The sequence below is a fragment of the Peromyscus eremicus genome, chromosome 23 (genome assembly GCF_949786415.1).
Source record: "Peromyscus eremicus chromosome 23, PerEre_H2_v1, whole genome shotgun sequence".
In the NCBI taxonomy this organism is placed as follows: domain Eukaryota; kingdom Metazoa; phylum Chordata; class Mammalia; order Rodentia; family Cricetidae; genus Peromyscus; species Peromyscus eremicus.
In genome coordinates, this window is record NC_081438.1 from 24,722,694 (window position 1) to 24,746,181 (window position 23,488).

Below are 23,488 nucleotides of genomic sequence, written 5' to 3' on the forward strand. Positions count from 1 at the left end.
TGGCCAGGGTTAGGAGAGTGGAAGAGAACAGTGGAGACAGTGAGATAGCAAGAGATGCAGAATAAAGTAGAGGCGGGAGGGAGGGAGAGAGAGACAGGGAGGGAGGGAGAGAGTAGGGAGAGAGAGAGAGACAGGGAGGGAGGGAGGGAGGGAGGGAGGGGGAGAGAGAGACAGAGAGTGTGTGTGCAGTGGGAAACAGCCAGATTATAAGGATAAGCATCTGGGAGGGAAGCGGAGCTCTAGGAGTCTAGGGTAGGGAGAAGGACTAGGATGCTAGTGTAGACTTTGAAATGTGTAACAGGTTTGTGTGATACTGAGGGCACCTGGAGGTTGGGTGGGCTTTGATACGCAACCACAGGCAGCCATTTGTCCCTTCTGCCAGGGGTAAGGGAAATGACTCCAGGTTGGCAGATGGGAACTGGCTTCACAAGCTCCTGAGGAATGCTTTGCCAGAAATCTTACAATTCAGAGCTTGAGCTCATTTCTCAATATTTTTTGCTTTTTTTGTTTTTGTGACAGGGTTTCTCTGTGTAGCTCTGGCTGCCCTGGAACTCACTCTGTAGACCGTAGACCAGGCTGGCCTCCAACTCAGAGATCCACCTGCCTCTGCCTCCCGAGTGCTGGGATTAAGGCATGCACCACCACCCAGCTCATTTCTGCATATTTGGACAGCCAGAGACCTATCAAAGACCAATAATCACATCCAAATAGAGAGCCATACATGGTGGTGCCGCCTGGAATCCCAGGACCTCAGTAGTTGAGGGAGAAGGATCATAAGCTCAAGGACAACCTGGGCTACATAGTGAGTTCTAGGAGCCAGCCTGAGCTATAAAACCAGCCTGTCTCAGCCTCTTCTGAGAAAGACAACCAGAGAGAGGATCATTGGTCATTACCATAGGACTCAGCAAGGATGTGGGGGTTGGGCTTGGCTCCCAACTCTGGAGGGCCTGAGGGACATCTGCTGGCAGAGGAAGCCAGGACATGGTCCAGATCTGAAGATACAGGTTTGGGAGTGTCAGCCAGGTTCTCAAGGCCTCTGGCAGCACCAGGAATATCCAGGAATGAACCGCTGGGAAGTTCTGCCCAGCTCTCCTCAGCATGTACCATCTTCTCACCAGAGGAGTGAGCTGCAGGCAGATGGGCACAGCCAAGGCCTTTGTTCGCCTCAGGGGCACACTAGCTCTCCGGCAGGTATGTGGCCTCCATGGGTCCTTACCTTGGGAGTGTCTTCAGGACATGGATGCCCTTGAGTGGTTTTTCAGTGGCAGGCGCTTAGGAGAGGGCTGAAGGGAGGCTCTTCCTGAGAGTCCAGGGAAACCCAGCTAGGTGGCAGGTCACAGAAACCTGGCTGAGCAGAGGCATGGAAGTTCGTTTCCAAGCTGCAAAGCGGAAGCCGAGCTTAAGAGTGGGTGTGTCCTGGAAAGACTGCCATCCACATGCTGCTGGGAAGGGAACGGCCGGAGGCATCTGAGAGGAAGGAGGAAGCACGACACTGGAGGAAGACTCCAGAGGTCCAGCGGGAAGACTAACTGGCTTCCAGTTTCCAATTAACTGGTCTGGTCACAGCTCCCCACAGGGAGGTGTCGCGCGCTCCTTGTCCAGGTGCATGGAGATCTGCGGCTCTAGTAAACAGACCCAATTCCTACCCTTGCTGCTCCCTGCAAAGGGCTTCCCTCTGCCTGATCACGGCCTTCAGGAGACGAGTCCAATTCACACAATGAATCTGTTCTACATACTGCTAGGACAAGAATGTGTTTTATTTACAACAAAAAACAACTGTAACATAATTCTCTTCAAAATAACCCAACAGAATACACAGAGTCAGTTCTATCTGTACTAACCCACTGACATCAGCAGTTGGAAAGGGGTTAGGGCTGGGAGGTAAGCCGAGGACGGACACACACACGGACACACACACGCTCAGAACCTACTTTCCAGAGCAGTGTTCTGCTGTCGTGTATGAACTTGGAGAAAGTCTGGCAGGGCTGACAGGGGTGCTGCTGTCTTCCAGGGGTGGCTGGAGCAGTCTGAACTGGGGCTCCGTCCATCCCCAGCCGAGATGATGGAGGAGTCCACTGGCCCTTTTCTTGCTTGCAGAGCCGACAAACCTAGCAATGGAACAGAGTATGAGGCCCGTTGTCAGGGCCTCTAGTCCCAGTAGAAAGCAGCTACCATGGGAGGCTAGACTTGTCTGTTCTGGTGTCACACACAAGTACAGAGGGAGCCAGGCCCCAGGTGAGTCTATGGTCCAGGGAACAGACCTAGTTCCCTGGTGGGGTCACAGGAAGCCAGTAAGAATGGCTTCCTTGATGGCTTCAGGAAACTAGAACCAATGAACACGCTGCTCAAGAAAACAAATATACAGGCCCCAACCTCAGAATGTCAGGTCAAAAAAAGGACCCAACTTCATTTTCCAGATGAGGCTCCCAGAGGTTCGGTTTCTCTTTTTTAAAATATTTATTTTTATTTTATGTATACAGGTGTTTTGCATGCACACAGTGCCTGCAGATTTCAGATCCCCTGGAACTGGAGTTACAGGCAATTGTGAGCTGCCATGTGGGTGCTGGGAATTGAACTCGGGTCCTTTGCAACAGCATCCAGTGCTCTTAACAGCTGGGCCATCGCTCCAGCCCCCAACTATTTTTGAAGGAGCACTTAAGTCTTTAAACCACCTTAAGATGGTATAACGCCCCTTAAGCCACCCATGGGAGCTGTTTTTCAGTGGATACTGCAACTCCCTGGCATGGTGTGGGCCCCTCACGATGTCAACACCCACACTCGAGGGACAGGATAATCTCCCTGTGATCACTAATATTCCAATGCACGATGGTGGGGGCAGAGACTCGTCTGTACAGGGACCTGGGCTCCCTCCCTCCCTTCCTCTCCAGTGTGGAGAACTGAGCTGGTGGACAGACACACTTGTCTGAAGAAGTGCACACGAGAGCTGCCGCACACTGCTGGCCTCAGTTGAGTCTGAACGCCTTTCTTTAGCAAGTGTCCCATCAAGCAGTTGCTCAGGGAGCTCTGTGCTCAGGAAGGCTGCTGCCAGTTTCAGAGGGACCACATATTTACTCCTGCCACACCAGGGTCAACTCCATAAACCGTAACGAGTCAAGTGGGGAGGAGGAGGGGAGAAACGGGTCTTTGTGCTAGAGGCCCTTGGTAACCCTTGATAAAAGCCCCTAGTAAAATCATGGATTTAAGTTGCTGTTGAGACAGAATGTCTAAACCTCAAAGCCAGCACCATGGCCAATGGTGGATGCCATCTCAGAGCAGCGTGCAGATGCCCAGTACGTCCTGCAAAGCTGCTGGCATACCACAGCTGACTGACATGCTGAGGCAGCTAAAGCAGAGAGATCCATCAGTGGAAAGTGCTTGCCCCAGAAATGTAAGGAGCTGTGTGTGATCCTTAGACCAAAACACAACCCCCCAAAAAACAAAACCAACCAACCAACTACGGCAGTGCCGTGTACACAGCCATCTGTACCCCGAGCTGGGGAGGTGGAGATGGGTAGGTCCCTGGGCTCCCTGGTCAGCCAGCCTAGCTAAACTGGCAATTCCAGGTTCTGTGACACACCTTGTCTCAAAAAAATAAGGCAGATGTGGGTGGGATATGGCGGCACACACGGTTAAATCTAGTACTTGGGAGACAGAGATGGGTGGATCTCTGTGAGTTCTAGGCTGTCCAGGCTAAATAATCAGACCCTATTTCAAAAACAAAACAACACTGTGATGGTTTGAAAGAGAATGTCCCCACTAGACTCAGAGACTGGAATATCTGGTCCCTAGTTGGTGCCACTCTTTGGAGTCGAGGAGGTGTGGCGTTGCTGGAGAAAGTATGTTACTGCGGGTGAGCTTGAGCTTTCAAAGCCGCGTGCCATTCCCAGTTCGGTCTCTGCTTCTTGCTTGCAGTTCCAGAGGTGAGCTCTCAGCTGTTCCTGTCACCATGCTCACTGTGATGGTGACGGACTTATCAAATAAACCCTTCCCTCTGTAAGTTGCCTTGGTCATGGTCTTGACCACAGCAACAGAGTCCAAACTGATCAAGACAACACGCAGTGGCCGAAGTTGCAGAGTGAACACTGCAGAAGCCAGCTAGTGTACGAAGGGGACGAATGGCCAGGGGGACAGCAGGAAAGACGGCTCAGGGGTCAGGACACCTGCTGAGAAATCATGATGACCAGAGTATGGGCTCCAGTACAAATCTAAAACAAACCAAACATCCAAACAAAAACCCCAACAATCAAAAACCACATAACTTATACTTTTTTTAAAGACAAATCTTTCCTCTCCTTCCTATAAAGGCTCTGTGTGGAATTCCATTACTTCCCATACAGGCCTTTTCTCCACAGTACACATTCTATACCCAAATGCACTAACCATTTTTTCACATGGAGCAAATACATCAGATATGGTGGGAGTCATGTCTCCTTTTCAGTAGCTGATGCTTCTCCTTTCTTTTCTGTTTTTCGAGACAGGGTTTCTCTGTGTAACAGCCCTAGCTGTCCTGGAACTAGCTCTGTAGACCAGGCTGGCCTCAAACTCACAGACATCCATCTGCCTCTGCCTCTTGAGTGTTGGGATTAAAGGCATTCGACACCACTGCCCGTCCTCACTCTTTCTTTTATCAAGAAGCCAAAGCTCTATGAAACAATTCCAATCAGCACAGACATAAGCTCACCCACTGTCCATCCCTGACTGACAGCTGCTAGACCACCACCCCAGGAGTCAAGCCCTGTGATCTCCATCCTGAAGGTTTAACCCCCTCACATTCCTCTGGTGGTTTTCCCGTTGTTCATGTCTGCACTGACAGCTCTTCCGACCATCTTTTCTATGGCTCAGACACACGAGGCTGCTTGAGCTGCTTGCAGACACTGCTTTCTCTGTAACAGGGAGTTCCAAAACAGATGGACATCGACAGTGGTCCTGCTTATGTATCTAAAGTTCTATCTGCTTTTGACAACTTTGGGGAATTCATGTCTCTCATGGCAGTCCTATAACCCTCAGCATAAGCCATAATTAATGCCCTCATTTATTACTCAAAAATCAAATATATCAACAAAAAAGGAAAAATATGGAATTGACTGCTCAGGAGTAACTTGCTAAACCAACTTTAAATTTTTATAAATTGTTCCTCCTAATTTCCCTAATACCTGCAAAAAAACATAACTCACAAGAAGCTTAATCCAAACCAATGATTTTATGTAAACTTCCTCAAGAGCCCAACCAATGGCTGGGCCCTGTTCCACTTATTAATTAGAGCTGAGGCCCTGCATCTATCTGTGCTTTCTCCTACAGGCCCTCTCTTGATCCCAGCACGACTGGTAAAGCCATAGGAGCTGGTACCAGAAGACGACAAGGAGTCCTCCTTCAGCCCATCTATTACCACCAGCACCTGGATGAGCTGCCACAGAGACAACTACTACTGCCACCACCTTCACCCTCCAACACCATCCAACCTGGGGAGGCACCACACCCCCAACCAGTGCAGCTCAACACACCCTTGGGAACACCGAGTCTGGAAAACAAACAACTCACCCCTACACAGTACCCATGTAACAAGCTGGGTGACCTGTGCATACCTAGGACCCCAGCTCTGAGGGGTGGAGACAGGAGACTGACAGAATGAGAGCCCTGGGTTCAGGGAGGACCATGGGTTCAATGGACAGAGGAAGATGGAGGAGGCCCCAGGCCCCCCACCTCCTGCTTACTCATGTGCACACACCCACAGAGAAACATGCACATATATAAATAATTACATCTTTTTGTTTTCTTTTTTTCTACAATAATTACAGCTTTAAAACCCCACAAAAGAATATTATAATACTTATAGCATGAGAGTAAGATGGTTCTTCATGTGTTGACTTAGAAATACCCAAAATGTATTTTACAAATATTCTAGTATGTGATGTATAATTCTATTTGTGGAAAAAATAAATATGGAATATTCCTTTATACTGTGTGAATACATGTCACTGTGATTGGGTAATAAAGAAGCTAACTGGCCAATACCTAGACAGGTTTTTAGATGGGAAAACCAGACTAAGGACACTGGGAAGAAGAGCAGAGTCAGAAGTCACCAGGAGACACAGAGGGAATAAGACATGCTGGAGGATAGATAGAGCCATGAGCCATGTGGCAATACATAGATGAATAGAAATGGGTTAATTTGGGACTGGAGAGATGGCTCAGAGGTTAAGAGCACTGGCTGCTCTTCCAGAAGTCGTGAGTTCAATTCCCTCCCAGCAACCACATAGTGGCTCACAACCATCTGTAATGAGATCTGGTGCCCTCTTCTGGCATGCAAGCATACATGCAGGCAGAACCCTGTATACATAATAAATCTTAAAAGAAAAAGAAAGAAAAAAAGAAATGGGTTAAGTTGTAATAGCTAGTTAGTAATAAGCCTGAGCTACTGGCTGAGCATCTATAATTAATATTGTTTCCGTGTTGGTTATCTGGGAACTGGTGGGCAGGTGAGAAAGAAAAGTCCACCTATAAATACATAACATTTAAAGAGTTTTGACCAAAGACACAGGGAATATCAGTGCTGGTTGTCTCTGCAGGGCAGTCTTAGGACCTGGGGAGACTTACTGTCCCTTTTAAGAATGTTGGTTTAAAATATTAAGCATGGACTATTTTTTCCAGAAACCCAAAAAGCGAAAGCCACAGGCAGCTAGCTGTCAGCCAGCCCACGAGTGCACTGTGCGGCCATGCTGGCTGGTCCTTCTCCCTTTGGGGAGAAAGCACGCAGAAAGGTTTAGTGATCCCTCAGAGAGGAGGGAGACTGCTCCGTGTCAGATGCCTTAGATTCAGTGTGCTCTTAGCACAGAGGTGGCAAGGTCCCTGTGGACACCAGGCCTTTTGAGTGGCTCAGTGAGTTACATTTACAGAGAAGGAGTCAGAAGAGAACGGCTCCTGTTTCACTGTGAAAACTCAGTGTGCACAGCACAGAGGTGAGTGTAAGAGAAAAAACCAAGGACAGCGACGCCGGGGACCCACCAAGACAATGGGAGTGACACAGCCTGGTCCAAGGGCAGACTCTAGCTGAACCTATGAATACGAAGCAGGCTGTTTCCCACGGCCTCAGGAAAAGGCACACAGGCCAGCATGAAATAGAAACTCAGGGGTGATAGCATCAGTGTCCACAGTTGTCACCCAACACAATGAGCAGTAATCAAAGAAGAGTGTGAACATGTAACGGAGACAGGATGGAGAAGCCATGTAATCCTGTCACCTCTAGCTGCAGGTTGCAGACCCAGGATGTTTACAGCACATGGAATCTGAGGACAAAGAGCTGGGGATCAGGGCTGGGAGGTGGTGTTCATTTCCCACGGTGGCTGAGCCTCCAGCACTTCCCTGTGGTTCTGTGACAGCCACTCAGTCCTCAGCCAGACAGATGTGAACTTCATTAGTGAGAGGTCTCTGGAACCGTTAAGGGTCACAGTCTTTTGAAAATGTGAATGACGCTGGATGACGGTGTATGCTGTAATCTCAACACGTGTGATACTAAGGCAGGAGATCTCAGGTTTATGGCCAACCTGAACTACATGGCAAGACACTGTCTCAAAAAACCAACCTCCACAGATGAAAGCTATGGCTCCTGCTCCAGAGCCCTAGTGGAGATACAGGCATGGGGGTGGCGAGGTGGGAAAGCAGCGGGCATGAACCTTTCGCCATCTCAGTCTGACTCCCAGGCACTCACAACACGTGGGCATGGTGACAGACATCCGTAAGCTCAGTGCTGAGTCAAGAGACAGGCAGACCCCTGGGGTTTCAGGTCAGCCAGTTTAGGCAGTCAGTGAGCTCAGCTTCAGTGAGAAACACTGTCTCAAAAAACAAGGTAGGCCGGGTGGCGGTGGTGGCGCACGCCTTTAGTCCCAGCACTTGGGAGGCAGAGCCAGGCAGATCTCTGTGAGTTCCAGGACATCCAAGGCTACACAGAGAAACCCTGTCTCAAAAACCAAACAAACAAAAAGGTGAGAGTCACTGAGAAAAATACTGGACTTCAATTTTTGGTGCACACATGCATGCATGGTGGAGATTCAGACCTTCCAAGCTGCTTAACCAGCTCTTTCCTAGAATGCCTTCCACCTGAGCAAACTAACACCTTAGGCATCCCTCCTCACCTCATTGAAGGGGATGGAGCCCATCACTGATACTGTGCTCTGGCTACTCTGGGCAGCTGTGTCCCTGGCCAGATGGTCCTGAAGCTGACTCTCCCACCTTGCCAGGTCTCCTCTACTTGCCTCTCCAGCATGGTTTGGGGTTCTCTGGTGTCGCTTCTGCAGCTCACATGCTGTCTAAGTCCCTGAAACCTCCTTGCTGATCCTCTGGGTCAGCCTTCTGCCCTCCCTTGGTGGGATGCCAGGACCTCAGCTTCCTCCTTTGATTGGGCATCAGTGTGGGGATGGTGGAAGTCCTTCTCACCACGGTTCAACTGCACAAGCAGGAGCTCCCTAGTCCCTTCTCATAGCATTGTCCCACCACACCTCCTCCAACAGCTGGAGCTTAAGGCCCAACTGCCACACAGTTCAAAACAAGGGTCACGTCATCTAATTGTGTTGCTAGCTACCATCTTGATATTCTCTTGGTTTTATCTTGAGAAAGATCCCCAATGCTGGGGACCCGGACAGCTGCAGCCACATGGTGACCTACCCTGGGTCAGAAACAACAATCCCAAGGCCTTCTGACTTATGGGTTGACATCTTTGGGAGGGGCCCAAAGCTATGCATTGGACTGTGCTTTGTCACCAGGGTAAGGTCCCAGCAGTGCCAGCTCAAGTATCCTGAATTCTCTTTCCACACCAGGCAGTCTGGCCTTTGTTCCCTTCAGGCTGCATTATCACCTTGGCCCTTTATAGCAAATCTGAATTCAATCCCCCAACCTGGGGGTGCAGCAGTTAATTAAGGATAGCTATGCATGTGGCCTGTAAAGTTACTTATAACACTGAACTTTAAAATTTTTTTGTAGGGGTTGGGGATTTAGCTCAGTGGTAGAGCACTTGCCTAGCAAGTGCAAGGCCCTGGGTTCGGTCCTCAGCTCTGGAAAAAAAAATTTTTTTGTAATCATTCAGTTATCATGAACTCTGCTGGCAATGGTGGATTATGATGTAGAAGGTCTGCAGACACTCTTCACCATTTGTAGGGAGAGTTCACTGGAGGCTGATGCCCACTGTGGAAGTGGGAGTGCATCTACACTTGTTTCTGAAGCCTTCGGGTGTTCTGGGGCCCACTCTGAAAGAGTCCATGCAAGCCCAGCCCGTTTTCCAGGTTTTCTTTTAAAACTCTCACTTCTCCATTGACTTATTTTGTGTAGGTGTATACTATGTGTATTAGGTGGGTGGGTGCGCGTGTCACAGTGCACAGCTGGAGGTCAGAGGACAACTTTCAGGAGTTAGCTCTCTGTTTCTACTGTGTGTGTTCTGGTGTTTGGCCTCAGGTTATGGGGCCCAAGTTTCCTGGTTTGGGAGACAGCTCCTCCCCCTCTCTCCCCAGTTCTGTACCTGCATGCACTCTGGTCCCCATTCTCTCTATATCAGGCTTCTTCTCTGACTCCCCTCCAATACTCTGCCGGTCACCTCTACCTTCATGTCCTGCAGGATTTCAAATTCCAAGGCTACAAACTAAACATGGCTGTACTGAGCTGTGAGAGACCAGCTACCAAAGCCAGGGATCTGGGATCCTCCTCTATTACATCCCTCAACTGGCCCCACCCCAACACCAACTGTGAGATTCTGTGTCTGGCTATCCATCCCTCCTCTCTACACATTTTCTGTGCTGACCCTCCTTTCCTTGGGTATGTGAATGCAGATTCCTGGTCCCAGCCTGTCTCTTCCCCATCCCTCCTTCATCACCAGGAAGGGTCATGATACATTAGAAGAGAATATTCTAGAGAAGAGTGCTATGTTCTCATGCAGGAGAGCCAGGATGAAGCTTAAGGTGCCAGGTGCCTGGTTCTGAGCTACTACTATATTGGGCTGGGAGTTCCCAGTAGACGATGACAAGTAAAACAGTCCTCCAGATACCTTTGGATATTCTCTCTCTCTCTTACCCACAACAATGGAGCAGCCATGTCAACAGTTTCTTTATGGTGCCCCCACATATGTCTGGTGCTGAAACATGGGAAGAGCACGGTGGCGCTTTCCAAAGGGCCCGGTCTTTCCTTACTCAATCAAGTTGCTGATGCAACTCTAAAATACGATCGTTTGTTTCTGCTGGCTTCTGCCCCCTACCATATTTGGCTTCCAATTCTAGAGTCCGCCTCTTCAAGCACTTTCTCCACCTCCTCCTCTAACCACTCGTCTCTCCTCACTCACTCCGAAGTGTCCTCTCCAATTCTCTGGCTCCTGGAGCCTGCCATGCCCTCCTGGGGGCCCATCCCGTGGGAAGGCTCTGAGTCTGCTGTACGCATCTCTACTGTGACTCAGGGCACCTCTCTGCTAAGGCACTTACCTGTAGCATGAATCCTAATTGGTCTTAATAATAAGAACCTGGAACCAGATATTGGGGTAAATGCTGGAAGATCAGTAAAGGAGCCAGCCACTAGAGACTTTTTTTTTTTTGGTTTTTCGAGACAAAGTTTCTCTGTGTTGTTTTGGTGCCTGTGCTGGATCTCGATCTGTAGACCAAGCTGGCCTCGAACTCACAGAAATCCGCCTGGCTCTGCCTCCCAAGTGCTGGGATTAAAGGCGTGTGCCACCACCGCACAGCCTAGAGAAATTTCTTACCTCTACTGAATCCTCAGCCTGAAAGGGCCAAGCTCCTGTCTCCACCCTGCCTTATCACTTCCTCTATCCATCCAGTCCAGCCATATCACCTCCTGTTTCTTCCTCCCAAGTGCTGGGATTAAAGGTGTGTGCCACCACTGCCTGGCCTCTGTTTCTCTTTTAGATTGGATCAATTCTGTGTAGCCCAGGCTGGCCTTGAACTCAACAGAGATCCATCTGCCTCTGCCTCCTGAGTTCTGGGATTAAAGGTGTGTGCCACCATTGCCTGGCCTCCTTGGCTAACTCGTGGTTTAGCTCTGCTACAAAAAGTTAGCTTAAAACTTGTAACAAGCCAGGTGTGATGGCAGGGCTTTAATCCCAGCACTCAGGAGGCAGAGGCAGGTGGATCTCTGAGTTCCAGGCCAGCCTGGTCTACAAAGCAAACCAAAAACCAAACACCAAAACAAAAAACAAACCAAAACCAAAACAAAGCCAAAAACAACAACAAACCCCAAAATGCTCAATGAAAGAGCCAGAAAAAAATACCAGCTTCTGGTAGCAGCAGCTGCATCTTTCTCTGAAGGAGATGGGCAGCAATGCTGACCCTGGGCAAACAACTGCCCCATGCTTCACCCCCAGCAGGGTCCTGCCCAAACTGTGGACATTGTTAGGTTGACTGCCCCACTCTGCCTCCGAAAGGTAGGTCAGTTCCCCAAAGTTCCTCCTCCACAGAAAAATTTCTCAGATCTTAGGGGTCTGACAGCCGAAGGCTGAAGCTGCCCGGTGTGACAGAGGAAGACTAAGGACCTCTGTAGCCCCCCCCCCCGGGGGGTCCCCTAAGATGGCTGTCCAGGTATTGGGTAAGTATCATTGTAATTGATACAGAGCCTACTCAAATGTATCCTTCTCAGATCTCCGAGATGGCACTGCTTGGCTTTATCAGACAGCTAAGCACCAACAAAGCTGACCTTAGGCAGCTCCTCCCCGAGGGAGGTCCAGCTGCCGGGTCAGCCCATTTCATATGTAAAAAGCTCGCCTAGCTTTTCTTAAGGCTACTAGGTGTCCTGCTGAGAAAGGCAAACTGGCAGTGGCCTTCCTTCCCTTGCTGACAGACTACTGCTGAGAAAGATAAACTCACAAAGACAAACTCAAGCTCCCATGCTGTGGTTACTAACAAAAGTTGATTTTCACTATTTATTTAATGGAACTTGCTTAAGGTGTGAAAAAAAAAAAAGCCCTGATGATGATACATAATGTTAAGACTTCAAAGCTCCAAGTTTAACATATTAATCATGAAGTTCTGGTGAGATGTTAGTCTAACCCTGGAAAAGCACTGGCTACTACTGCCATAGTCACAGGCTCAAATTTGTAAATCTCCTTTGGTAGTTTTCAAAATCAAGACTTACAGTGCTTCTCACTGTTCTGAAACCATCTGTCCAATCTCTATATATTCAGGCTCTGGACAGGGGAAAGTGTTCATGGGTCCCCAAGCTATTCCCCTTGGTTATCTTTCCTGCCAAGACACTGCTGTCTTATTGCAGATAACTGTTTAGGCTTTATTTTTGTTAAGGCTCAAAGGTGTGAGCCTATTCCAGCTGTCTACGGACACTCCACTGTGTTTCCTACAAGGAGGGCTTCAGTGCAGATCACAAACAGTGCTCATGCTAAGAGATCTAACACTTTCCTCACTTCTGTAAATTTAAATTCCTGTAAGCTCAGGGAGTTAGTTGAGTGAGACCTGGGTCAAACAAGCACTCCTGTCCGTCCACAGCTTAAACTTCCTCTAATGCCTATCCCTGAGGGTGGGCTCCTTCCTTCTCCTGGCTTTGGGACTCCTCTCCACTCCCCAAGTCCCAGGACCACAAGACAGGCCTGGAAGTTCCAAGTGCACACCTAAGATGAAGCCTTCCCCTAAGCTCCTTAACTTCACCTTGTCCCTTGTCTGTATCTGCCCCAGCAGACTTCTACTCAGCTGACAGACACCATTCAGGAAACAACAACAGCCCTTGTAAACTGCTCCAAAATAGCCCGTGCTTTGACAGCCCTGCACTTGCTGAAAGCTGAACCAGTCTGTCCAATGTGATTGCTTCCTGTCTCTTCAGGCCCCTTAGAGAACCAGATGCTTCTGACAAAATTTCCACTCCCCATCCCTACTTTTAACTTGTATTCCAGCCTTTCTGGGCCCATGATGACCTTCCCCGGCTTTGAAGCAGTCAGATTACATTATATTGCCCCTTATCAACAAAAGGCTGGAATGTTAGGTCTCAGGCAGTCTATATATCCAGAAATGAGCTCAAGATGAACTCTAGGAGGGTTTCTGGAGGTTGGAAGAAAGCCAGCATTCCTTTGGGTCTGCCAAAAGGGGTCCTTTCCCTTTCCTCTGGCGGATGGGACGGACATATGGCTCTACTGACATACACAAGTGTAATTGCAAATTAAAGTCCATGCTGGCCTCCAGGCTCCCCCAGTCCCTACTCCTCACAAGTACTTGTCATACATTTCAAAGTCCAAGCTAGTCTCCCCAGATACCCATTTGTTCTTTTTATAACAGCAAGGTTTCTCCCTCTGCCCGTGACAGTCCCTCTTTTCTCACAGATAGTCCTGGCCATGTCCAGTCTACTTCTCTTTCTCTCTGCTCTAGACTCCTCCAGATGCCTCTGGATGTTTTCTTTCTCTTATATACAATAAAAACATTCCCCCTAACAGTGGGAGAAGTTTCTTTACTACTCTATGTCTACAGTTTCTTTACTGCAACCCCTCATACTGCAGAGGGAGAAGTGTCAGAGAAAGAGAAAGCATGTGGACAGGAGCAGAGAGGATCAAAAGGGAGGGAGACAGAGAAACTGACAGCTGAGACAGAGCTATCAAGAGGCTATGCCTGTTTGTGTCTGAAGCTAGAGGAAGACCCCGAGTGCAGAGTCCTGGTGGGGTGTGGAGGCTGTGGCTGGAAGCTGATATGGAACTTCTCCCATGAGATGCAGCGCTAGGTTAGGACACCAGCATGGTTAACCTCTCTTCTGGCCACCTTCTGTTCAGGATGCAAGGCTGATGGCAACTACTGAGCACTGTCACCATAGCAGGGCGGCCCCTCCCCTCCACTCTTCATGCACAGCTGCTTGCTGCCAGAGAGAGAGCTCCCCTCTGCTCCTAGCTCTTCACTTCCTTTACCTATCAGTCTGAAACCCTTAGGCTCACTCCACTTCACCTCTGCTTCCTCCTGATCTGCGACAGCTCTGGGGTTAAGGAAAGCAACAAAGGTCAAAATCAGGGGTTGGAGCTGGGCATGGTGATGCACCCAGGAGGCAGACGCAGGAGGATCTCTGAGTTCAAGGCCAGCCTGGTCCAGGGTTAGTTCCAGGACAGGCAGGACTACACAGAGAACCCTGTCTCAAAGGATAAACAAACGAACAACAACAAAACCAGGGCCTGGGATGTGGCTCAGTAGGTAGAACACTGGTCTAGCTAGCACCAGGTTCCAACGCCAGCCCCACATAACCGGGTACAGTGGTGTACTCCTGTAATACTAGCACTCAGGAGGGGAGGAGGAGGATCAGAAGCTCAAGGCCATGAAAAGTACCACACACTTGACTGATTGTGCCACTGGAGTTCATGGTCATCCTCAGCTATACAATAAGTTTAAGACCAACCTAGGACTACAACAGACCCCTTTTCAAGACAGCAACAAAAAAACCCAACACCCACATACACAAAGAAGTCAAACTCGGGGATATCATGTAGCTCAGTGGTAAAACACTTGCTTAGCATGTGGGAGGCCCTGAGTTCTATCCCCAGTACTGCCATTTTTTAAAAAGGATTTACTTATGAGTGTTTTGTCTGCACACTGTGCAGACAGACACCAGAAAAGGGTGTTAGATCCCCTTGAATTGGCATTACAGAGAGATGTGAGATACCGTGTGGGTGCTGGGAATTGAACCCAGGACCTCTACAAGGACAAGTGTTTTTAACCACTGAGCCATCTCTCCAGCCCATATTGCCAAATAGTTTTTAGTAATTTAATCATATTTCTTTATTGTATGAGTGTGCATGTACACATCCGACACAGAACATGTACCAGATCAGTACCAGAGCTGGTTCTCTCCTTCCACCATGGAGGTCCCTCCCTGAGTTTGAGGGATCAAACTCAGGTCATCAGGCTTGGTGGCAAGTGCCTTTACTGGCTAAGCCATCTCACAGCCACACACACACACACCCCCCTTTGAGTAAAACCAACAGCAGCTGTAACCTGAAGTCATGTGAGCACAGTCCATGGCAGAGCTGGAGGCAAACTCTGGGAAGGGGAAGGGGCTTCTCACCATCCACTCAGATGGAAGGATAGTGATTCTCATTGCTTGGGCCCGTTCTTTCATTCTCCCAGATGCCTTTTTTATCCAACCAGGTGCTGAAGACCACATGTGCTCAATGGCAGGGCACATGCCATTACTAGCAAACCCAAGGTATTAAAAACAGGCTAAGCTGTAAGCCGGAGGTGTGGCTCGGTTGACTGAGTGCTTGCCTAGCATGCACAAAGCCCTGGGTTCCATCCTCAGCACCAGGCGTGCCTGTAATCTGAAAATTTGGGAGATAGAAGCAGGAGGATCAGGAGTTCAAGGTCATCCTTGGCTACACAGCAAGTTTGAGGCCAGCCTGAGTTAGGTAAGCAGGGTAAGCAAACATACAATGGCCTCAATGAAGCACCACCTAAGGACACACAAAAGACAATTCCACTGAAGCCTAGAAGGGCTGAAATAACTTGGCTAACCTCACAGCCAGAGCACTACAATTGACAATCTGCTTTTCATCTCTTGACCCTGGGATGAACAGAGGGCATCTCTGCGCTTGCTCACTCTGTAGATCAGAAAGGGAGTCTGACTAGCTCCCAAGATAATAATAGCCTCATTGATCCCTCACCCACAAAGAGCATGGAATCCACTAAAGCACATCTCAGCGGGAAGCAGGCTGTGAGCCCAGGACCACTGCCAAGAGAGGATGTGCAAGAGGTGAGAGGCCAAAGACACCCTACAGGGAAAATGCCTTCCCAGGAAGGGGTTATCATGAAACAGGAGCTACCTGAGCAGAGGTATTTATAGTCCAACAACAAAGGGTGACTTCAGTGGCACCTCCTGAGCGGGCAGAAAGGCATCTCACAGCGGTCCAGAAGATCAAGAGCTGTGTCTAACAGCTTAAGCTGAACAGCCCTCACCCAGCAACAGGAGGACGACAGGTTGGCTTGACACCCTGGGGAAAATGAGACTCCACAGTCATCGGAAAACACAATGTGGAGAGAGGAAGTCAGAAGGACGAATCTCATATTAAGTTTTAAAAGCACATTTAAACAAGGTATCTACCTGTCTGGGATGCCAACATCTAAGTGGATGCACAGAGCATCTTCACAGACTGCATGCTGTGTTTGAGGGCTTCCTCTTTATCTCTCTGGAAAGAGAGATCAAATAGATTCCCCAGATAGATTCAGTCACACACTATAAGCAACAAACAATAACCATCACCTCAGGGCTTTCTTGGTTACAGGCCTGGAGCCTGGGCACTGGGAGACTGTTCTGAAACACCGTGATCCCAAGACTGGGGTGGGTGGGGGGCAGCCTCTATGGGCCCAATGTTCTTGTGCTTCCTCAGCTGACTCTTGAACCAGGACCGAATTCCTGGATCTTGGCTTCTAATGCCTTCTCCACACATGGACCTCCTGTGACCTCCCAGGAAACATGCTTTTATAAAAAATCCCATTAAGTGCCGGGCGGTGGTGGCACATGCCCTTAATCCCAGCACTTGGGAGGCAGAGGCAAGTGGATCTCTGTGAGTTCGAGGCCAGCCTGGTCTACAGAGCGAGATCTAGGAAAGGCGCAAAGCTACACAGAGAAACCCTGTCTCGAAAAACCAAACCAAACCAAAAAAAAAAAAAAAAAAAAAAAAAAAGAAAAGAAAAGAAAAGAGAAAAAACCCCATTAAGACACTCTTTTCCCTGGAGCTGTGGAGATAGCTCAGGCAAAATACTCAGTCCTCGTGGAAAAGGCAGGCACAGGGCAGGGTATGGTGGTGCACAGTTTTAATCCCAGTACTCAGGAGGATCTCTGTGAGTTCAAGACTAGCCAGGGCTACAATGAGGCCCTGTCTTGATAAAAACAAAACAGAACAGCAAAATGCAAATCCATTCACAGAGGTCCAAGTGTACTATGATCCCAATGATGGGAATGTGAAACCAGAAAGATCTCTGAGGCTTGCTTACCAGCCAGCCTAACTGAATCAACAAGCTCCAAGTCCAGGAAGATCTTGTTCAAAAAGGAGGAGGGACGTGGTAGAAACCGACACTTGGTAATGACCTCTGACCTCTATCTCGTGTATCTACACACAAGATACTCTCTTATCAGGGCCAGCTGGTTACATAGCTCAATCCTTCAAAAACTGTTTTTGTTTATCTATTGAGTGTGTGTAGGCCTGCGTGTTACTGTACATGTCAGAGGACAACCCATGGGGTCAGTTCTCTCCTTCCACCACGTGGCACCTGGTGAATGACACAGGTCATTAGGCTTGACAGCACTTGCCTTTACCCACTAAGCCATCTTGTCAGCCCCTGGATTAATCCTGTTAATTCTATGGTCCAAAGGCTTTGGGAATGAAAAGCAGAGAAAAGAAATTCCTTCACATTTAAGAGGGGACACCATGGCCACACTCCAACTTACATTAAACCCACCAAAAGCAGCCACAGTGCTCACACACCCACACCAAGACCCCACAGCACAGGGAAAGGGTCGGTTGTGGGAGCTGTGTCCTTCCCCAGCCTATGAGACAGAACTGCTCATCTCTTTCCCATACCAATCCTGGGTGAGTTACGTGGGTCCACAGACACCATGGAGCACTGCAGACATGGAATGATGCCTGGATGCAGAGAGCTGAGGTGGAGACCTCTATCCTTACTCCTGCTCCAACCACAGACCTCTGCTCTCTCCCATAGGCCAACCGTCAGCACAGCCCCAGTCCTTGGAACCATACTTCAAGTAGCAGAAATGATCTGACCTTTCCTAATTACTATTTAGTTGCAATATTTCACACAGAAACTAGTTCAGGCATCAACAAACAAAACAACCCTAGGAGGGCAAAGGGCACTGATAGGCAATTTGCATAAAGCAACTGTCTGTAACTGCAATCCCAGAGGATCTCATCCCCTCCTCTGACCTCTGAGGATGCTGCATGCACATGGCACAGACATACATTAAGGCAAAACATCCACATAAAATGGGAAAAAAATAAAAAGGGCAATATGGCTTAGTGGGTAAAGGCACTTTCCACCAAGCCTTATGACCTGAGTTCTATCCCCAGGACCCACATGGGCCAAGAGAGCTGACCTCCACACACATGCCATGACAGTCACATATCCACAAACACATGCGCACATAAATAAACACGAAAAATAAAATGTCTGTCCAGGCCCAAGAGAGGGCTCAGTCAATAAAGCACATGCCGTGCAAGCTTGAGGATATGAATTTGATCCCAGCACTCAAAGCCACAAGGAAGCAGAGACAGGAGGATTCCTGAGCCTTGCTGTCCAGCCAGGCTAGCTGAATCCACAAGCTCCATGCTGAGAGATTCTGTCTCAAGAATAAAGAGGATGAGTAATTGGCACTTGATGGTGACCTCTAACTTTCCCAAGCACATACACACATGTGCACATACATAAACATGGATACACACACAATGCAGTTCAAGAGTTTTTTTTTCCAAGACAGTTTCTCTGTGTAACAGCCCTAGCTGTCCTGAAACTTGCTCTGTAGACCAGGCTGCTCTCGAACTCACAGAGGTTCGCCTGCCTCTGCCTCCCGAGTGCTGAGATTAAAGCTGTGCCCCCACCACCTGGCTTAGTTTTATTTTGATTATGTGTATGGGCATGTGCGTCCCTGAGTGTAGTACTCAAAGAGGCCAGAAGAGGTTGCTATATTCCCTATGTATGTAGGCATATGTGGTTATGAGCCACCCAACATGGGTGCTGAGAATTGGAAAAGAGCAGCAAGCACTCTTAACCAATGAGCCTCCTCTCCAGACCCCACAAAGGGTGTTTTTAAAACAGCAACAAATAAACAATATAAGAAGGGACAAAGGATCCGTGGAAACTTTGCATAAAAAACAAAGATAGTCAATAAATGTATACAAGATTTCATCTTCACCAGAAAGTAGAAAAACAGTGAAAAAGTACTTGTATATACTACTTCAAAAAAATGCTTCTGAGGAAAATTAAGGATATTAGTGTTGGGATTGGTATTCAATGCAAACCTCTTCCTTTTGTGTTTTGGGATCCCAAAGCATTCTGGCTGGTTCTCACCAGCTCAGCCTTAAGACCACTCAGTCCAAATGCCTGGCCCCATCCACAGAGCTGCTAGTCAACTTTTCTACTGGTACAGTCTCTTTACTGTATTTGTTTTATGGTGATGCTTGGGATTGAACCCAGGGCCTCATGTTTGCTAGGCAGGCACCATGCCACTGAGCTACTCCACAGGCTTCCTCTGGTGCATTCTGAATTGTTAAATGTTATCTAAGAAACTAGACATTTGAGGAACACCCATAACACAGAAAAGTCAAAACACACAGGCCTAAGTATCCCAAGCAAGGGAAGAAAATACACACAGACTGTTTCTTCCTTACAGAAGTACCTGAGGATAGAACAACAGAGATCTGGTTTACATGCATACAGCAGTGCCAGGTTTGGGGAGTGTGACACAAACGAGTACATGCCTATGGAAGTCAAGTTTAATCAGGCTTTGTGTAAAGAGTTGTCCCCCTTCACCTGACTGTCACATGGAACAGATCTTAAATCTGGCCTGCGACCATTTCCTCTGCCAAGTATTGTCAGGCCAAAGTACATTAAATCCTAAGGAAGGCTGCAGTTAGATGCTCCAGGCCTGAGAAATTTTGTCTCAAATAAAATGGTGGGTGGCACCTGAGGGTGAACTGTGGCCTTCACACTATGTGTGTATATATGCACCTACACACACACACACACACACACACACACACAATCACAGTTTATCCCTTATCCGATGCATTCAATGTCCAAAGTTGCCCAAGGTACTAGACAAGAAAGAAAACAAGAAAAGGGATTCAGGAAATAGTGGATTTGGCCCAGCAGATAAAAGAGGTCATGATGCCAGCTGGGCCTCAGCTTACAGAACCAACCAACTGTACAGACTGTCAGGAGGGAAGTCCTTGTACAAAAGGAGATCAAAGATGATGTGACTCCACTGAACTTTTCAAAATTTTACATTGTGTGTGTGGAAGGGGGAGATGTACGAGTGGGTGTGGGTATGTCATAGTCACAGTGTGTAAGTCAGAGGAATCCACTTTGTCCTTGTACCTTGTGGGTCCTAGGAATCAAACTCAAGTTATCATCAGGCTTGGCCACAAGCACCTTTATGAGCTGAGCTCCACAGAGCTTTAAAACAGATGAATAGGAACTGGAGAGATCACTCAGTTGAAGAAGTGTTTACTATATAAGAGTGAGGACCTGAGATCAGAGAGTCTGTAAGTGCTGGGATCGGAGACAGGAGGATCACTGGGGCTCACTAGTCAGCCAGGATAGCTGAAGTGGCACATTCCACATTCCACGAGAGACCCTGTCTCAAAAATAAGGTAGATAATGCTGGGCATGGTAGTGTACATCCAGAGCCTGGGAGACAAGTGGTCAGTCTAGTTTACACAGAGAGGTTTGGGACAGCCAGGTTCTATATAGTGAGACCAGAAAAAAGGGGGTTAGGGGTGGAGAGCAACTGAGGAAGATACTTGGTGTTGACTTTAGCTCCCACATGAGCAGTGCACGCTCACACACAAACAAAACAGTAGAATACAGGCAAACAGTTTAGGGGAAAGGGCATTTAGAAATTGCAGGAAAAACATAAGTTATAAAAATGATACAAACGGGGCTGGAGAGATGGCTCAGAAGTTAAAAGCACTGGCTGCTCCTCCAGAGGACCTGAGTTCAATTCCCAGCAACCACATGGTGGCTCAGAACCATCTACAATGAGATCTGGTGCCCTCTTCTGACATGCAGGCAGAACACTGTATACATAATAAATAAACCTTTTTTTTTTAAAAAATGATACAAACATAAATGTTTACTTTTTTGGTTAGCAGAAGTCTCACCTAGCGCAGAGCACAGGACACAGTCTTTCTGGGTGATCAGCATGCCAGAAGACAGTCTGACAGAGGGTATGCAGCTGGTAAGGGAGGAAGACATAGTACCAAAGCTTATGATGTGGCAAGAAAGCCACAGTCCCAAACTGATAAACTACAAATTGGCAATGGAGGGTGAGGGACATGGCTTAGTGGTGAACAGAACTCACTGTGCATGGATGAGTGTCAATTCCATAGTCCACATAAAAGCCAGACAAACAGCATACGCACCTGCAGTCCCAGTGCTCAGTGCTCCTACAAGGAGGAGACAGGTCAGTCTCAAGAAGCTGGAAGCCCACTATCCTGGTGTACACCTAATCAATACAAGACAACCTGTCTCAAGATGAAGAGGAGAACTGCCATTCTGAGTTATGACCTGCCCACATCACACACACATCACGAGAGAAGTATGTGTGTGAACATAATATTTACCTATGTGGGTAAATACCCAGAAGGGAGTATTCAGGGTTAAAGCTGGTTTCCTCTCATGGGCAGTCCTGGTTGCTGAGATTATCCCGAAGTATGGTTCTGTTCAGAGGGACATGTTCCTGACAGGTGCTGCGGAGGTCCTCAGAAAAAGAGGACATGTCAGGGCTATCAAAGTGTCTGTTCCTGTCAAGTTCATCCCCTGTCCCAGGAGCTGGATCACTGTAACAGCTGGGTCCTCCATTGCTTTGTGTCACTGGTAATCATAAAGTCCTGCCAGCTAATGTAGGAGCTATAGTGTGTTTCAAAGTAGGTGGATGCTGTACCTTCAATCATCACCAGGGCTAGGAAATGCACAAATGAGAAAAGACTGGTCTCCAGTCTTAAAGTGATCATGTCTTCTACAGTGGAAGGCTTGGGCTCCTAGGCTAGAGATGGCTCCACAGTTAAGAGCACATTTCTCACAATCACAAGGACCCAAGTTTGGACTCCAGCACTCAAACAAGAAGCCAAGTATCCCATGCATGCCTGTAACCCAGCCCCAAGCAGGGCAGAGACAAGACAATCGCAGGGATTGACTGGCTTCTACCTAGCCAAGAAAATAAGAGTGCCAGGTTCAAGGAGAGGCTAAGGAGAGGCCCTGTCTCAAAGGATTAAGTGGAGAGTAATAGGGCACTGCGGTAGTTTGAATGCCTTTGGCCCCCATAATCTCATAGGGAGTGGCTCTATTAGAAGTGTGACTTTGTTGGAGTGAGTATGGCCTTGTTAGAGGAAGTGTGTCACTGTGGGGGCAGGCCTTGAGGTTTCTTATGTTCAGGATACTGCCCGGTGAGTCAGTCGACTTCCTGTTGTCCCCAAGATGTAGCACTCTCCTCCAGCACCATGTCTACACGCATGGTGCCATGCTCCCCTTCATGATCATGATGGCCTGAACCTCACTGAAATGTTTTCCTTATAAGAGTTGCTGTGGTCATGGTGTCTCTTCACAGCAATAAAACCCTAACTTAGACAGGCAGCCAGTGTTACTTTCTGGCCTTGTCTATGCAATGTGCTCACACTCCCTTCCCACCCAGAGCACATGTATACACAAAAAAATAAATCAACCTTTAAGAGAGAGAACAGCCCTCATCAAAACAAGCACATCAAGCTGACAACCTAACCAGCACTTTGGAGGCACAGCCAGGTAGATCTTTGCAAGTTTGAGGCCAACTTGGTCTACATAGTGAGTTCTAGGTCTGCCAGGGAGGCCTTATCTCAAGAAACAAAAGTGTAGTGGTTAGCATGAGAATGGTCCCCCAAAAGGCTCATATATTTGAATGCTTGGTCCCTAATTGGTGGAACTGTTTGGGAAGGATTAGGAGATGTGGCCTTGTTGGAACAAGTGTCTCCCTGGGGGTGGGCTTTAAGGTTTCAACAGGTCCTCACCATTCTCTGTCTGTCTGTCTGTCTTTCTGTGCCTCCTGCTTGTGGATTAAGATGTGAGCTCTAAAGCTGGGTGGTGGTAGTGCACACCTTTAATCCCAGCACTCAGAAGGCAGAGGCAGGAGGATCTCTGTGAGTTTGAGGCCAGCCTGGGCTACAGAATGAGTTCAGGACAGCCAGGACTACAGAGAAACCCTGTTTAAAAAAAAGAAAAAAAACAAGAAAAGATATGAGCTCTCAGTTACTGCAGCACCATATCTGCCTTCCTGCTGCCAGGCTCCCCAACATGATGGCTTTGAACTCTAACCCTCTGCAACTAGAAGCCCCGGAGATAAACTCTTCTATAAGTTGCTTTGGTCATGCTGTCAATACGAAAGAAACTAAAACAAAAACAAGCAAAATTATTGGCCAGTGGGCAGGCACTACAGTTCATTGAAAAGCCCCTTCAGTGAAAGCCTGATGACCTGAGTTCAATCTCCAGAACCCCTGGTGGAAGGAGAGTTCCAAGCCCCACAAGTTGTCCTCTGATCTCTACACATGACCCTGCACTTTCTCACACATGGAAAATAATAAATGAGTGACTGGCCAGGCCACACATATGGAAGAACAGGGCCAGAGGAAGATGACAAGAACTAAGTACGCTGCAATGCTAAGAGGAATGGGAATACACCAACTGTCATTTGAGACTCGAACACCATCACTAATGGCTAAAGGATGAACATCCAAGAGCTGGAGCTATGCAGGGAACAAAGCAGCCACAGA

At 48.2% G+C, this 23,488-nt stretch overlaps 1 protein-coding gene across 3 annotated transcripts in view; it reads right to left on the minus strand.

The window, feature by feature from the left end:
* Fkbp6 (FKBP prolyl isomerase family member 6 (inactive)) overlaps positions 1–23,488 on the minus strand; it is a 58,658-nt gene that overhangs the window by 18,069 nt on the left and 17,101 nt on the right. For 2 of the 3 annotated variants that reach the window (XM_059248901.1, XM_059248902.1), the window contains exon 9: positions 1,992–2,108. The exons of the other annotated variant lie outside the window; for it this stretch is intronic. The gene's annotated coding sequence lies outside the window, so the exon portion shown is untranslated. Of the gene's footprint in view, positions 1–1,991; positions 2,109–23,488 lie in introns of those variants that run through there. 3 annotated transcript variants of the gene reach the window in all.